Source organism: Blastomyces gilchristii (genome assembly GCF_000003855.2).
Source record: "Blastomyces gilchristii SLH14081 genomic scaffold supercont1.3, whole genome shotgun sequence".
In the NCBI taxonomy this organism is placed as follows: Eukaryota; Fungi; Ascomycota; class Eurotiomycetes; order Onygenales; family Ajellomycetaceae; genus Blastomyces; species Blastomyces gilchristii.
The window spans coordinates 4688740-4704589 of record NW_003101680.1 but is presented as its reverse complement, the minus strand read 5'-3'; positions in this window follow the sequence as shown (position 1 = coordinate 4704589).

Sequence of the window (15850 nt, the reverse complement as noted above, 5' to 3'; positions counted from 1 at the left end):
TTTAACGACAGCTGAGATGATGCGCGGGGGGACGCTCCGTTGCAGTCGTGTAACGTATTGACTTTGACGTCCCTCCCTCAATCAAATCGTACAGAATCTGATATCTACGGGTATGATGGCCTAATCTTTTTGTTATCTACTCTCTCTTTGCTAAATCAATTGCTTTCTTATTATCAACTCATAGATATGAGTATATTTTCACTTTTTCATCATTTATCAACTCAGTATTATATAATATATTATTCAATCAGATTATCTTATAAGCTGTCTCACTAGCTGTAATATATTTGACTTCTGTAATTAATTTAATGATAGATGTCTGTCTCTGTAACTGTTATGAGATCAGTGACTTATTAATCAATATAATATAGTCAGTAGTTAATTTATATTGAGAATCTGCTCTCACTCAGTCTGAATTGCAGTATATTACAGAACTTAGACTCATATTATCAATCTTCTTTCTATATAATATGTCATGATTTTTCATCTTCTTGATATAATATAGAACATGCTTCAACACTGCTCAATATATCTTATACAGATATGAGTTAAAATGCAAGAGATAGTTGACTGCAAACATCAGATCTGACTGACTACTTGAGATCAAATATTGCAATAATCTCAATTCTTGATAATATTTCATAGCTGTAAAGTTATCATTTAATTCTCTCTTCTCATCAGATGAGAATTTCAGTCATATATCAGTTACTATTGAGATGTCAGCTGAATTTATCTTATTCATACTGAAATTTTCAAGAATCTTCTCAATATAACAGCTCTGTGTAACTGTTAGATTATCATTTCTCTGATATTTGATCTTCATCTCAAGATATAACTTAATCTCTTTAACATTCTTTATCTTAAATCTCTTTATAATCTCTTTTAATACTCAGTCTAATTGCTGTTCTTGAGATCTCATCACTCAATAATTATTAATATGTAATGTCAGATAGATCTTGTGAATAGAGTAATATAGAAATCTACTGTTATAAGATAATATCTTGAATTTCAATGTAGTCAGATACTCTGTTGTAAGAAAATACTATATTCTTACAGCTTGCTTTATTTTATATAGACTCTGACAGAGTAATTTCATCAAGCTCTCTCTGTCATGCTTAATATCTTTAAGTAGTTGTATATAGATCATCTCATTCTGAGGTAATATATCATTCAAAAACATGAATACATAGTCAATTAATTTAATCTTTCATTCTTTGATAGTTAATATAGTGAATAGACTGTATGATATAGGCTCTAATATCACTGCAGTATATAATCTTGTATAATGAATACTCTGCTATTATAAGAATCTTCTAATCACTCAGTGAGCTCTAAAATAAATGATTTCTTTCTTATTATTGAATTTTTAATCATATATTCATTTATCTGTAAGAATATTCATTTTCAGAGTCTTCTTAATAATAATATATGTCTTCTTCTATTCAAATATCTTAATCTTCTTTTTCATTGTCTCATGTTAATAGTCTCAGTCTGAGCTTCTCTTAGCTTCTGTCAGTGTAGTTAATCAGTCTATCAGAATACTTAGAATAGAATCTTTCTCATTAACAGAGTCTTCAGAGTCTTTATTTATAACAAGCTGTATCTTATTATCTAGAAGATAGATTGAATCAATTACACTCTCTAAGTTCTTATTAGTAATTATCTTCAAAACATCTGACTTTTTCTTTATAAGTCTTCTTAGAAGGTAGTATTATCATCTCTCTTTAACATTCAGAATGTTCAATTTGTTAGACAATTCATTGAATTCTCTTATTGTATTTACAGATGTATTTACACTTATATTAAGAGCTTCATCAAATATGACATCTCATACAATCTCAAGATAACATGCAACAGAATCTCACACATGATATTAATGTAATTCTTGATATTCAATCAGCTGTTATTTCTTACTGTCAGTTCTATTCATAAGCTTATTCAACACTTTCAAATTCTTCTTATAAACCTTGCATTCTCATCTCTGTATTCAATGAACAGAAGATTGTATCTCAGTTCAAGCTTTAAAAGATATAAGTGATATTTCTTTCTTACATTCAAATATCTTCATTAATGTTGAGAATGTGTTAATTATCATAACTGTGACTTGCATTGCCTCACTTCAGAGCTCTTTCACCAGCTTACTATTAAATAGCAAGCTTCTCATCTTCTCAGCTACAATATGATTAATGTATTTCACAGAACTATTCAATTGCAGTGTGTCAGAGATAATCATTTCATATGCTATTTCTTTACTCTGATAGTAGATCTTAAGATCTTGACCTTTGAATTTCTCTTCACTGTCTCAGTGTAGAGTTTTAACTCAATATTATATAGTTATCTCAATACCTGTGATGAAATTCATTAACCTTGTAATAGATTTCTCTTTTGACATCATTAAAATTACTTATCTATAGTAAGTTGTGTCATGTGTGATTTCTAATCAATAGCTTGCATCCTCTCTAGTGAGTATGTCATTTTTATTGAAAAGTATTTTTCCACTCTCTGTCAGGTTAATGAAGAATCTCATTACTGATTTAACAGCTTGTGTCATGAGTGCAAAGATCAGATATGTCATTTTTGCTTAGACACAGACCTTGTAAAACAGTAAAGCTTGTTAATCTATAATTCTCATTCTCAGGCATGAATTCACTGCTATTTTTGTAATATTCACAGAATTCAGATACTCTAGCTTTTAGTGTCATTGCATCATTATAAGTTTCATAATCTTTATGTTATTCTTGTCAGATAGTGCTAATATTGCATCATTACTCTTTGTTCACAGTGTATTCACAGGTTCAAAATCATCATTAAGTATAGTGAATCAGATTAAGTCTCTGTATATGACTGGCTTTTCTATCTCATAGATATTCTTATCATTCAATCTTGCAGTAAATGAGAACATTCTATCAGAAGACATAAGCAATATAATGTGATTATTTTCATATACTAGTTATTTAAAGGGATAATCTTAATATACAAGCTTACTCATACTCATAAGATTCACTTTCAATTTTGAAATGTAACAGATATCACTTAGCAGCATATTCATCTCTTCAACAGATATCTTGATATTCTCTATAGTTATAGCGGAGACTATTATTTCATCTGTCATTTTCAACATCACTTTCACCTTCTGAGATTTTGTCACAATAAGATCTCTGTGAGATGTGACATGAGCACTCAATTCAGAGTCTAGAATTCAGGTATCTTTTTCTATCTGATCACTCACATAGGCCTTTTTTTTAATGCAAAATACTTGCTTCATAACATTGTGAATAGAAGTAGTATCTGTATTCTTCACATTCTTGTCTTTATTCTTGTTTCTATTGATGTTAAAATTCAAATTCAAAGAATGTTTCTCAGAATATTTCTTTTAACAGTCAGTCTGAATATGATCAATCTTTTGACAATGATAGCAGGTTCTCACATTATTATCTCTACATTCAGGTTTGAATTCAGTGTTCTTGTTCTTGTCATTGTCTTTCTTATTCTTGTCTTGAGCGTTATTTGCGGGATTTTTCATGAATTCAGTACTACTATTTTTCACAGTAGAAAGTTATAGAAGTATGTCGCAGTATAACTTCATAAAGTCTTCTTCTAAAGATTGTGAATTGTTCTTATCAATCTGATTCATTCTATTCTTTATAAAGAATACTCAATCTCTATTAACTTCTATCAGTAATCTATTGAAAAACATGACATCTTTAATCTTATATCTCAGACAGATATAATCAGTTCTGATAATAATTAATTATTCAATGAACACTCTGTCAGATTCTTTACTTTTAAAGATTATTTTAATAAACTCTTTAAATAAATAAGTTCTGTGTATAGCAGATCTCTTGAAAAAGTTATTCTCTATAATAGTTTATAGAGTATAAGCTGATAATTTGAACTTCTTAAGTATAGTGAAATGAGTCTTGATCTGCAGAGCAATTGCAGATCATATATAATTATATAATTAAAAATTATATTCTTTTCAGAAATATTGTATATTCATAGTAACATTCTTATTAAGATTATTATCTTCAAGAATATCATCAGTTTCAGACTGCTCTGCAGTTAAAAGAATTTCCTCTCTTTATATTAAGTAGTTAATGAATTCAGTGAGAACTATTGATCTTTTGATAAGTCTTACTTAGCTTCTGAATTCTTTAAGAACTTTTATTATAATAGATATCTTTTCTTTTCATTGAAGATATTCTATCAGATCTGCTCTTATCTCATTATCTACAGAGTCATCTCTACTGATCTTCATCTACTCAATCTCATGCTGAAGTCTTGTAATTTCTAGTCTTATACAAGTCTTCTTACTTACTGAGTTATTATTATTTCAGTTACTTAAGCTCTCTGCATTATCTGATATCTCACTGATATCTTCAACTGAGTCTTTGTATTTATTGAACTTATCAGACTGTTTCTCTGTAATAATTTCATTCAGCTTAAATACTCTGAAAGCTGTCTTCTAATTTATTATTAATATTGACAGTGATCTGTGATCTTGTATTTACTACTCTGATGTTTTCTTGTTTCTTTATCTTAAAGACATGTATTCTTTTATTAAGTCAGACATCTCTTCAGATCTTAGATTAATCATGAGTTCAATTAATGAATAAATCATCTAGACATGCTTGTAATGACACATGAAGATATCAATTTAGCACATTATTACAGTTATTTGTTGCTTGTAAAGAGCTTTATAACCTCTTGAAGAATAACATTGTTATGTTGTATTGTAATCTAACTACGCGAGTTACACTAAATGAATAGATTGAGGTGGCACGTGACTAGGGTAGGTGTAGTAATCACCAACATTAAACACCTATTCATACAGAGTATAGTCTCAGAACGGGCTCGGGTGAGATTAAGATTCTGTAAATGAGATTTAATGTTCACCTGTTTGTGAAAATTCGGCAAAATGTAGGAGAAGAATGAAGGGAGATTATACCTGGCGCGGAGGTTTGTCAACAGGAGGATAGAATCTCTTCAGTGCGCGAGTGAAATGTCTAAGTTAATTCACATGATAAAGTGATCAGAAAGTGTTTTCTGTAGAATGATTAATTTATTGTATTTGTGTAGAAAGAGCGAGCTATATATATATTACATATGAGATCACGTGTAGGCGGAGCGGTCGCTACGGCAACGCCACTAGGGCGGACGCTACACCCCCCCTCGCATTGCCATGTGAGATCTCAAATATCATAAAAAGAATCAATCATCTCTTACAAATCTAGCTATGTCATTCTCAAATTCATTCAAATCATGCTATCTGCATTGAGTTTGTGTATTTCATTTCTCTTCTTCTGTAAAACCTAGTAAATCGAGAAAGTAATAAAATGTAATTATACTTCAAGAGTTTAGTCAATTCATCTGCTGTGAGTCTTCTATTTCAATGAAACTCAGATTTATTATCATACTTCTCAATTATATTACTTTATATACAACATCATATATTCAGTCTCATTAGAGTGTAAGAATACACAGAATTACTTACTTAATTATCATGAAATTGGTATATTTCTCAATTTGAAGATATAACTGAATATAGATTTATAATCACAATTCAACAGATTAACTTAATCAGAATCTGTATATTTAATTAATATATATATTATATTCAGAAATTCATTCTCAGATGTCTCATCATTATTCATTATATAGAATATATTAATCTCATGTATTTCTTTCAAATATTGAATAATATGTACTAGAGTCTTTAATATTTTAGAAGTGAGAGTAGTATTCTTCTGTATTAGTAGAGATATGATACAGATGATATTTAGCTGCAGCTTGATAGCTAAGTATTACAGATACTTAATATTATACTGAAATCATTGCTTTATAAAACTACTTTCTTTTTTAAGAATAGAGAAGTCATCTAAATGTAAATTCTTATTCATAAGTGTATACACAGCAGTTATATTATCTAGGTGAAAATCTTCTATCAATCAATTAATATAATATCAGAGTATTAATTTGATTCTGTTCTTCATACATTTGACTTTTATTTCTAGATATTTTGTGAATTTCTTTAAGTCTTTAATCTCTGATTTTTATTGTAAAATGTAAATAAGTTAATCAGCATTCTTCATGTAAGAATAAGTACTCGCAGGCGATTATTCAGATGTTTGCAGCTTGGCGTGATATGTACTGTTAACTACTAGAATGTAAGAGGCCTACACTGAATAGATCAGTATCATATATACATCTTATAATAAAAAGTGAAAAACATTAGAGAAGAAAAGAAAGAGAAAGTGTGAGAATCAGTGATTGAAGTGAATATTTATACATGTACACAGTGAAGCTTTGAGATGAAAGAATAGAAATTTCATGAGTTTTTCAGCTAAGAATTGATGACTGAGAATCAGAGCTTTTAGCAGAATCTGTGAAGTGTAATAGAATAGTCTATATAATTAATTAGATGCAGTCTGTCACATTAGTTCTCTCTTTTCAGAAGTGATATAGAATTGCAGATATGTAGTTCTTATCAGTTAAGAGCTGCTGTCTTAGATAATATGAAGCTTGAAGTTCAGATTGAGTAATTATAGCTAACTCATTTTATAAGATATTATCAGTTACAGCTGTGAGATCTCTTATCAAGAATATCTTTAATCTCTTATTCAAGTTTGTTATCTTCTTCTATGATCTTTGATAGCTGTCAGTTAGAAGTCAGTTGAGAAGAGAATGATTTAATGACAGTGTGACAGAGTAAGCTTGTATAAATGACATCATGAATCTCTGATAATATGTTAAGATAGTAGTTATAACTGTCTAGACCTTCTATCACTTTATACTTTATATAGTGATAATTCAGTGTATGAGATAAATGTATAATCTATATATTCTTAAGATTCAATCATATCAGATCTTCTATCTTATATTGCTTAATAAGATCTTAATAAATATTGATTCAGTTCTCTTAATCTTATTTAGCACTTGTCATGAAGGCTTCTGCTCAGTTGCAGATGTCTCAGAGCTTTGTTACTATATTATTGATAATCTGAATTGAACTACAGAGGTTCAGTGTGAACTGTGTGATCTCTAGAAGATTTAACACTTTCATATAATAACTGTGTGTAAGAAAGAACAGGCTTACACCTGTTAAAACAGTATCTTAATCATTGATAGTAATCTCTGTGTGTAGAAGAAGATTATATTAATCATCTTATAAGTAATTACAGAACTTATACAGATAATTCTTTATAATTTGAATTGTCTGTTCTGATGCATCATCAGTCTCAGAGTGATAGATAGTTGATAAATAGTATATAATCTTGAGAACTTGACAGATTCTTGTTCAGAAAGTGCTTATGAAATGACAGTCTTAATCTGATACTATAGATCTCAGTAATTCATGCATTCAATAGAATGAGCTCTGTAGAAAGACTTCAGTAACTTGTTCAGTATTAATCTTATTACAAGATTCTAATATTATATCTTTACTCAATTGATTCATGATGATCAGAATGTTTCTACAACTCTTACTCTTAGAGAGATTAATAGTGAAGTTAATTATTACATCTTATCAGATTCTATCAGAGATATTGAGTGATTTCAGCAGATCTTTTCTACAATTCTTTCATGAAGTGATAGAGAAACAATGATTATAGTTTCAGACAAAGTGTCTGATGCTATTTAATATCTCAGATCAGTAGAATTCTTAAGAGATTATTCAATACAGTTGCTCATAACTTAAATAACTAGTTATATACAAATCATGCATCTCTTGTATTATCTGAGTGTGTAGAGATTCAGACTGAGAGCCTTAATATTGTTTATAAAATTACAGAGTATTATTGTTATTGATTAAACATTCTAAGATATCTGTCTTTATACATAGTTCTGAAGAAAATTAAGATACTTCTTATTATACTGCTTTAGTAAGAGTCTTAAGAAGTTCATCAGCTCAGACTGTTGTATGTCACAGTTTATTCAGTGTAGAAGAAGTTGAGATATTAATATCAGTATCAGTGACAGTTCAGAGAGAGAGTGTTCTAATCAAAGAAGTATGTATAGTGCTATAACTTATTCTATCTTGATCAACTAATCTCTTTGAATCTAAGAGTCAGTGTTCTCAGTTCATTCAACAGATGTCTGTTACATTAGAAGGCATATCTTACTCTTATTATAAGAGAGCATCTATCATTGAGTTCTGACTGCTGAGATAATAGTGTATAGTGAAATGAAAACAGCTTAATAACTTGAATCATTGCATCTGATGTTTAATAAGCTTGTAGATAATTGTGAAATACTTAAGATTCTTATAATCTGTGATTATCTCAAATTTGAAGACACTTTAGAGTTCAGAGTCTCATTCTTCTAAGCAGTATATAATTATCAGAAGTTTCTTATCATAGATCTTGTAATTGCATTCAGCAGAACTCAGTTTCTTAGATATAAAGATATATAATTATAAGATATCTTTATCATTATATTGCAATATAGCTTCTTCTGTGATATAGTCAGAGAAATTGACTTCAATAACTGTATTATAATCAGAATTAAATATTATTAGTAGAGAGATATTAATAAATATCTTCTTCATCTATATAAATACAGCTTCAGCATTCAATGATTACTGAAATACTGAATTCTTCTCGATAAGTTCTGTAAGTAATCTTGTAATATCTGAGAAGTTTTGTATAAATCACTGATAGAAGTTAGTAAATCTGATAAAGCTTTGTATATCTTTCACAGTATATGAAGCTTCTCACTTGAGAATAGCAGAGATTTTCTCAGAATCTATTCAAATTCTCTTATCAGCTTCTATGATAAAATCTAGATATTTTGTACTCTTGACTTCAAAATCACACTTATCAATATCTATTGATAGTTCGGTCTCTTATAATTATTATAATACTCTCTGTATATATTCTTGATATTTCTTTCTGAATTCATTGATGAAGATGAGAATGTCATCTAAATATACAGATACAAACTTATTAAGAAAATCTCAGAGTACTTAGTTGATATACTTCTGAAATATACTGAGAGTATTAGTCAGTTCAAAGAATGTGACTACTCATTCAAAGAGATTATAATATGTTTAAAATACTGTAAGTCATTCATCTTTTTCAGTGATACAAATCTTATGAAACATAGTGATGATATTCAGTTTTATAAATTATTGAGCTTATCTAATATATGCTAGGATTTCATTGATTAGAGATAAGAAATAACAATCTTTCTTTATCAATCTGTTCAGATCTCAATAGTTTACACAGAATCAGAGTTCTTCATCTGATTTCTTTGTAAAGAGAATAAAAGCTACAGTGAAATAGTTACTAATATATATAAATCTCTTAGTTAACAGATTATTGAGTGTCTTCTGAAGAAGAAGAAGTTCATCTTAAGATATATTATAAAGAAGATCTCATGATAACTTGAAGTTCTTATCATTCTTCTTTTCTAACTTGATACTGTGATTCACTTCTGAGTCTTATAAAGAAGATATATTTATAATATTATCTTATCAGAGAACATCTAGATATTCATGATATTATTGAGAGAGTTTTGTGTGAGAATCTGTTATTGTAGTATAGAATAACATCTCTAGAACTTTCTTAATATTGATTAGACTGATGAAATAGATTGATATATAATTCTGCTATTAATGACTTTGTCAGCAGTCTTACTAATAACTTCTTTTTCAGAGTATTTTATAAGCATTCACAGAGATCTGTGTAAGGTTCATAGTTCTATGAATATCATCTTCATGAATTCTATTATTATTAGAGAATATTAAACTCCTGTTTTAAGTATTTAACAAGATGCCTTGTTCAGATAGTTAGATAAGTTCTAGTATAAGATTATAGTCAAGATGATCAACTTTATATGCATAGACATCTTCACATTGATATTCTCTAATATCTATATTCAGTTTCATTATGTAATGAATGTGAATGTCTTTTAAATCATCAAATTCTGTGAGAAGTCAGAATTTTGATAAGAGAATACACTGAAGGTTATAATGTCTTATAACTGAAGATTTAATCATTGTATAATAACATAGATTACTGTCTATTATAGTTTTCATATTATACATATTATCTATCACAGTAGATATAAGAATTGCATTCATTGTCATTTTCTCTTTAAATTATTATTGTCTAATCTCTTCAAGCTTCTGCTTATGAATTTGAACAGAAGCTAATCTTTTCTCTGTTTCATTAGAGCATTCTCATAGTTATCTTCTGCATCTTTTTCTAATGTAATGTCATTGATGTAAATAGATGCTGATTCATTCTTTAAGTGAGAAGACACTGATCTTTCTCTTGAGTGAGAAGATATATAGGCTGATCAGCAGTTGAAAGTGATATGTTCTGATCAGTTATAATTAATACACACTTCTTATTAACATCAGTCAGTGACTTCTTCAGAAGTGATCTCAGAAACTCAGAAGCCTGTTTAGATGACAGAGACTCTTGCTTATACATAGATATTCAAGTTTATTCAGTTCATGACATCTGTATCATTATTGTTATTTCTCAGTAGAGGTATATATATGACTGAGATATAACATCTTCTGTCACTGTTCTGTATACTCTTGAGCTTGATAAGACAGTCATTCAATATTCAGAGTTATACACAGAAATCTTCATAAGTCTGATCTTCATCTACACTTACAAGAGTCTGTAAGAGTTCAAAAGTTAATGTCTTCTTAAGCATACTAATCTTCATTCAATTCTTTCAAGATTGATCACCTGCTTCTAGAATCTTGATGTCAAAGTCAGGAATGAATGTTATAAGAGAAGTTTTTCTCTATCAGACACTCTGTAATCAATTCAATACTTTCTGTTGTATAACAGTATCTTAGAACAGAATATCAAGATATTTGATAATATTATCAGATATTTATAATACTGGTTCACATGCTTTCATTCATGAATGAAACTTCTATTTTATATAATTCTTCAATCATTCATTGATATATCAATCTTGATTAATTAGCAGATCAATGACATCTTCATCTACACTTAGTTTTATAAGTATTTCCAGCCTTCATGATGAGTAGAGAGTGAGATCAGAAGTATTAAAATATACAGAAGTATCTAAGCATTTCTTCAGTGCTTGTATTGTGTTCATATTTGATTCTGTCAGTGTCAGAGTTGCTTGTACTGAGGTTTCTAGTTGAGATAATTCTTGAATTTTCTTGTATTGATATTGTTGAGTGGCATGCATATCAGCTATCTGTTACTGTTGAAATTTCAACATTGCTTAGAGTCACTGTGGCACTGCATCTATTCTTGTATTCAAGAGTTCTATCATATTATCAGTAGATATAGCTGTATAGTTCATTGAATGTGTGTTATCTGCAGAATCAGAAGAATTGTAGTTATATGAATATCTTATATATCTAAGATGTCAGAACTCTCAGGTCTTTCACTGACATTATCTTTGTGAGATCTTATTTGTGACGGGCTGCGTCTGATCATCATATAGACTATTTCTTTACACTTCATAGATTTCACTGAAAGCTCCGATTCTTGGTTATTCTCAATCACTGATTCTCAGCTAAAAAACTCACAGAATTTCTATTCTTCCGCCTTGAAGCTCTACCGCGTACACACTGCATATATGTATAAATATTCACTTCTATCACTGATTCTTGCACTTTCTCTTTCTTTTTCTTCTTTAACATTTTTCACTTTGTTATATAAGATCTATATATATTATACTGATCTATTCAGTGTAGATCTCTTACACTTGAAAAACATTTATTATCTTCTTATTAGAAATAATTACTCACTGAGATATCTGAACATGTAACAATAAATAAGAAATAGAGAAATAATTAAATAGTTAAGTGAACACTGAGTTCTCAGATAGAAGCTTACTTATCAGTTACTCTAGCTCTGCAACAAGATCTTATGAAGAGAACAAGATCTTATAAAGAGAATATCAGTGAAACATCTGAGAGTTTTGATACAGATATATGAGATATTTATATGATTACACTTCTTCTGATTTCACAGTTGTCACACATCTGATAAACAATACAGCTATATCTATCAATAATATGAGAGAACGCTCGAATGCGAGTATAGATGCAGTGTCACAGTTAGACTGGCCGCCGGAACCATGAATTTCATATTTGATCTCATTTGGTCTGATTCCATACATTTCTTAGCGTGAATCCCGCTGGGACTAGCTATCAAAAAACCATGTAAAGTGACTATATATCAGATCTTAAAATGGAACCATGACTTGAAAAAAATGAGAAAGTGGTCTCATTTGATCTCATTTAGTTCCATTCTTGGCATAAAGTTACTATTTTTAGACATTTTAAGGTTTTCTTTAGACTATTTTTAATTTTTTAAAAAGTAATGCTTTTTGGTAATACTCAAATGAGATTTAAAGTCATTTAAAGCAATAAAAATAATTTAAATTGAGAAGTGAAAATCATGATCTCATTTGAAAAATGTGATAAGAGTAGATAGTCAGTTTCACTGAGACAGTATGAGACTACTATCTAATGTTAAAACCGTGTAATGGGATCAGTCGAATTGGTAATGAGACTATCAAAAAATCTGGTCCTGGTCTCAGACACGGTCACACAGTCAGTCTAGTCACAGTGACTTTAAGCAATGTTGAAATTACAACAGCAATAGATAGCTGATATGCATGCAACTCAACAACATCAATATAAGGAGATTCAATAATTATATTAACTAGGAATTTCTACTCAAGTAATTTCAATATCAACTAAATCAGATATAAACATGTGAGTACTGAAGAAATGTCTAGATACTTCTGCATATTTTAATACTTCTCATCTCACTCTCTATTCATCATGAAGATTGGAAATGCTTGTGAAACTAAGTATAGATAAAGATGTCATCAGTTCATTAATCAATCAAGATTGATATATCAATGAATAATTGAAGAATTATATAAGACAGAAGTTTCATTCATGAATGAAAGCATGTAAATCAGTGTTATAAACATCTGATAATATCATTAAATATCTTGATATTCTGTTCTGAGACACTGCTATGCAAAAGAAAGTATTAGATTAGTTACAGAGTATCTGACAGAGAAATACTTCTCTCATAATATTCATTTCTGACTTTGATATTAAGATTCTAGAAGCAGGTGATCAATCTTGAGAAAAGTGAATGAAGATTAGTATGCCTAAGAAGATATTAACTTTCAAACTCTTACAGATTCTCATAAGTGTAGATAAAGACTCAACTTATGAAAACTTCTGCATATAACTCTGAATATTGAATAACTGTCTGATCAAGCTTAAGAGTATACAGAACAGTGATAGAAGATATTACATCTCAGTCACTCATACATAGACTGGCCGCCAGGATCATGAATTTCACATTTGATCTCATTTGATCTAGTCCCATACATTTCTTGACGTGAATCCCGCTGGGACTAATCATTAAAAAAACATGCAAAGTGACTATATATCAGATCTCAAAATGAGACCATGACTTAGAAAAAATAAGAAAGTGGTCTCATTTGGTCCCATTTAGTCCCATTCTTGACATAAAGTTACTATTTTTAGACATTTTACAGTTTTTTTAGAATATTTTTAATTTTTTAAAAAGTAACGCTTTTTGATAATGCTCAAATGAGATTTAAAGTCATTTAAAGTAATAAAAATAATTTAAATTGAGAAGTGGAAATCATGGTCTCATTTGGAAAATGTGATAAGAGTAGATAGTAAGTTTCACTGAAACAGTATAAGACTACTATCTAATGTTAAAACAGTGTAATGAAATCAGTTGAATTGGTAATGAGACCATCAAATATTCTGGTCCTGGTTCCAGACACGGTCACACGGTCAGTCTACTCATACATCTGCACTGAAGAATAATAACAATAATGCAGATGCTATGAACTGAGTAGACTTAAATATCTATATATAAGCAAGAGTCTCTGATATCTGAACAGGCTTCTGAGTTCTCAGAATCACTTCTGAAGAAGTTGCTGATCAATGTTAACATGAGACATATATCAATTATAACTGATCAGAATATATCATCTTTAACTGCTGATCAGTCTATGTATCTTCTCACTTGAGAGAAAGATCAGTGTCTTCTTACTTAATAACTGAATCAGTGCCTGTTCACATCAATCACATTGCATTGAAGAAAGATTCAGAGAATAACTATTAAGATACTCTGATGAAACAGGGGAAAGATTAGCTTCTGTTCAAATTTATAAACAGAAGCTTGAAGAGATTGAATAATAACAATTTGAAGAGAAAATGACAATGAATGTGATTCTTGTATTTACTGTGATTGATAACATGTATAATATGAAAGTCATGATAGACAGTGATCTATGTCATTACACAATGATTAAATCTTCAGTCATAAGATGTTATAATATTCAGTATATTCTCTTATTAAATCTCTGACTTCTCACAGAATTCAATAACTCAAAGAATATTTATACTCATTACATAGTGAAGTGAAACATAGATGTCAGAGAATATTAACACAAAGATGTCTATGCATATGAAGTTGATAATCTCAATTATAATCTTATATTAGAACTTATCTGACTGTCTGAATAAGACATCTTGTTAAATACTTAAAATAGAAGCCTAATATTTTCTAACAATGATAGAGTTCACAAAGATGATATTCATAAGACTATGAATCTGACACAGATCTCTGTCAACACTTATGAAATGCTCTGAAAAAGAAGTCACTGAAAAGATTGTTAATAGCAGAATTATATAGCAATCTATTCTATCAGTCTGACTGATATTAATAAAGCTCTAGAAAAGTTATTCTATACTACAATAACAGATTCTCATACAAAACTCTCTTAACAATATCATGAATATCTAGATATCTTTCCAATAAGATAACATTATAAATATACCTCTCTTACAAGGCTCAGAAGTGAATCACAGTATAAAGTTAGAAAAGAAGAATGATAAGAACTCTGAGTCATCATGAGACCTTCTTTATAATATGTCTTGAGATGAACTTCTTCTTCTTCAGAAGACACTCAATAATCTGTTGAATAAGAAATTCATACATATTAGTAACTCTTTCACTGCAGCTTCTATTCTCTTTGCAAAGAAATCAGATGAAGAACTCTGATTCTGTGTAAACTATCAAGAATTGAATAGATTAATCAAGAAGAACTGCTATTCTTTATCTCTTATCAATAAAACTCTAGCTCATATCAGACAAGCTCAATGATTTATAAAACTAGATATTATTACTATATTTTATAAGATCTGTATTACTGAAGAAGATGAATGACTTACAGTATTTCAAACATGCTATAATCTCTTTGAATAAGTAGTCACACTCTTTGAACTGACTAATACTCTCAGTACATTTCAGAAGTATATCAACTAAGCACTCTGAGATTTTCTTGATAAATTTGTATCTACATATCTTGATGACATTCTCATCTTCACTAATAAGTTCAGAAAAGAATATCAAGAATACATGCAAAGAGTATTACAATAATTACAAGAAGCAGAACTATCAATAGATATTGACAAGTGTGATTTCAAAGTCAAGAGTACAAAATATCTAGGTTTTATCATAGAAGCTGGTAAGAGAATTTGAATGAATTCTGAGAAAGTCTCTGTCATTCTTGAATAAGAAGTTTTATATACTGTGAAGAGTGTATAAAACTTCATCAAATTTAGTAACTTCTATCAGCAATTTATAAGAAACTTCTCAGATCTTGTAAGATTATTTATAGAACTTAATAAGAAGAACTCAGTATTTCAATAATCAGTGAATATTAATACTGCATTTACACAGATGAAGAAGATGTTTACTAATATATCTTTGCTAATGATATTTAACTCTGACTATGAAATAGTTATTAAAGCTGACTTCTCTGACTACATTACAGA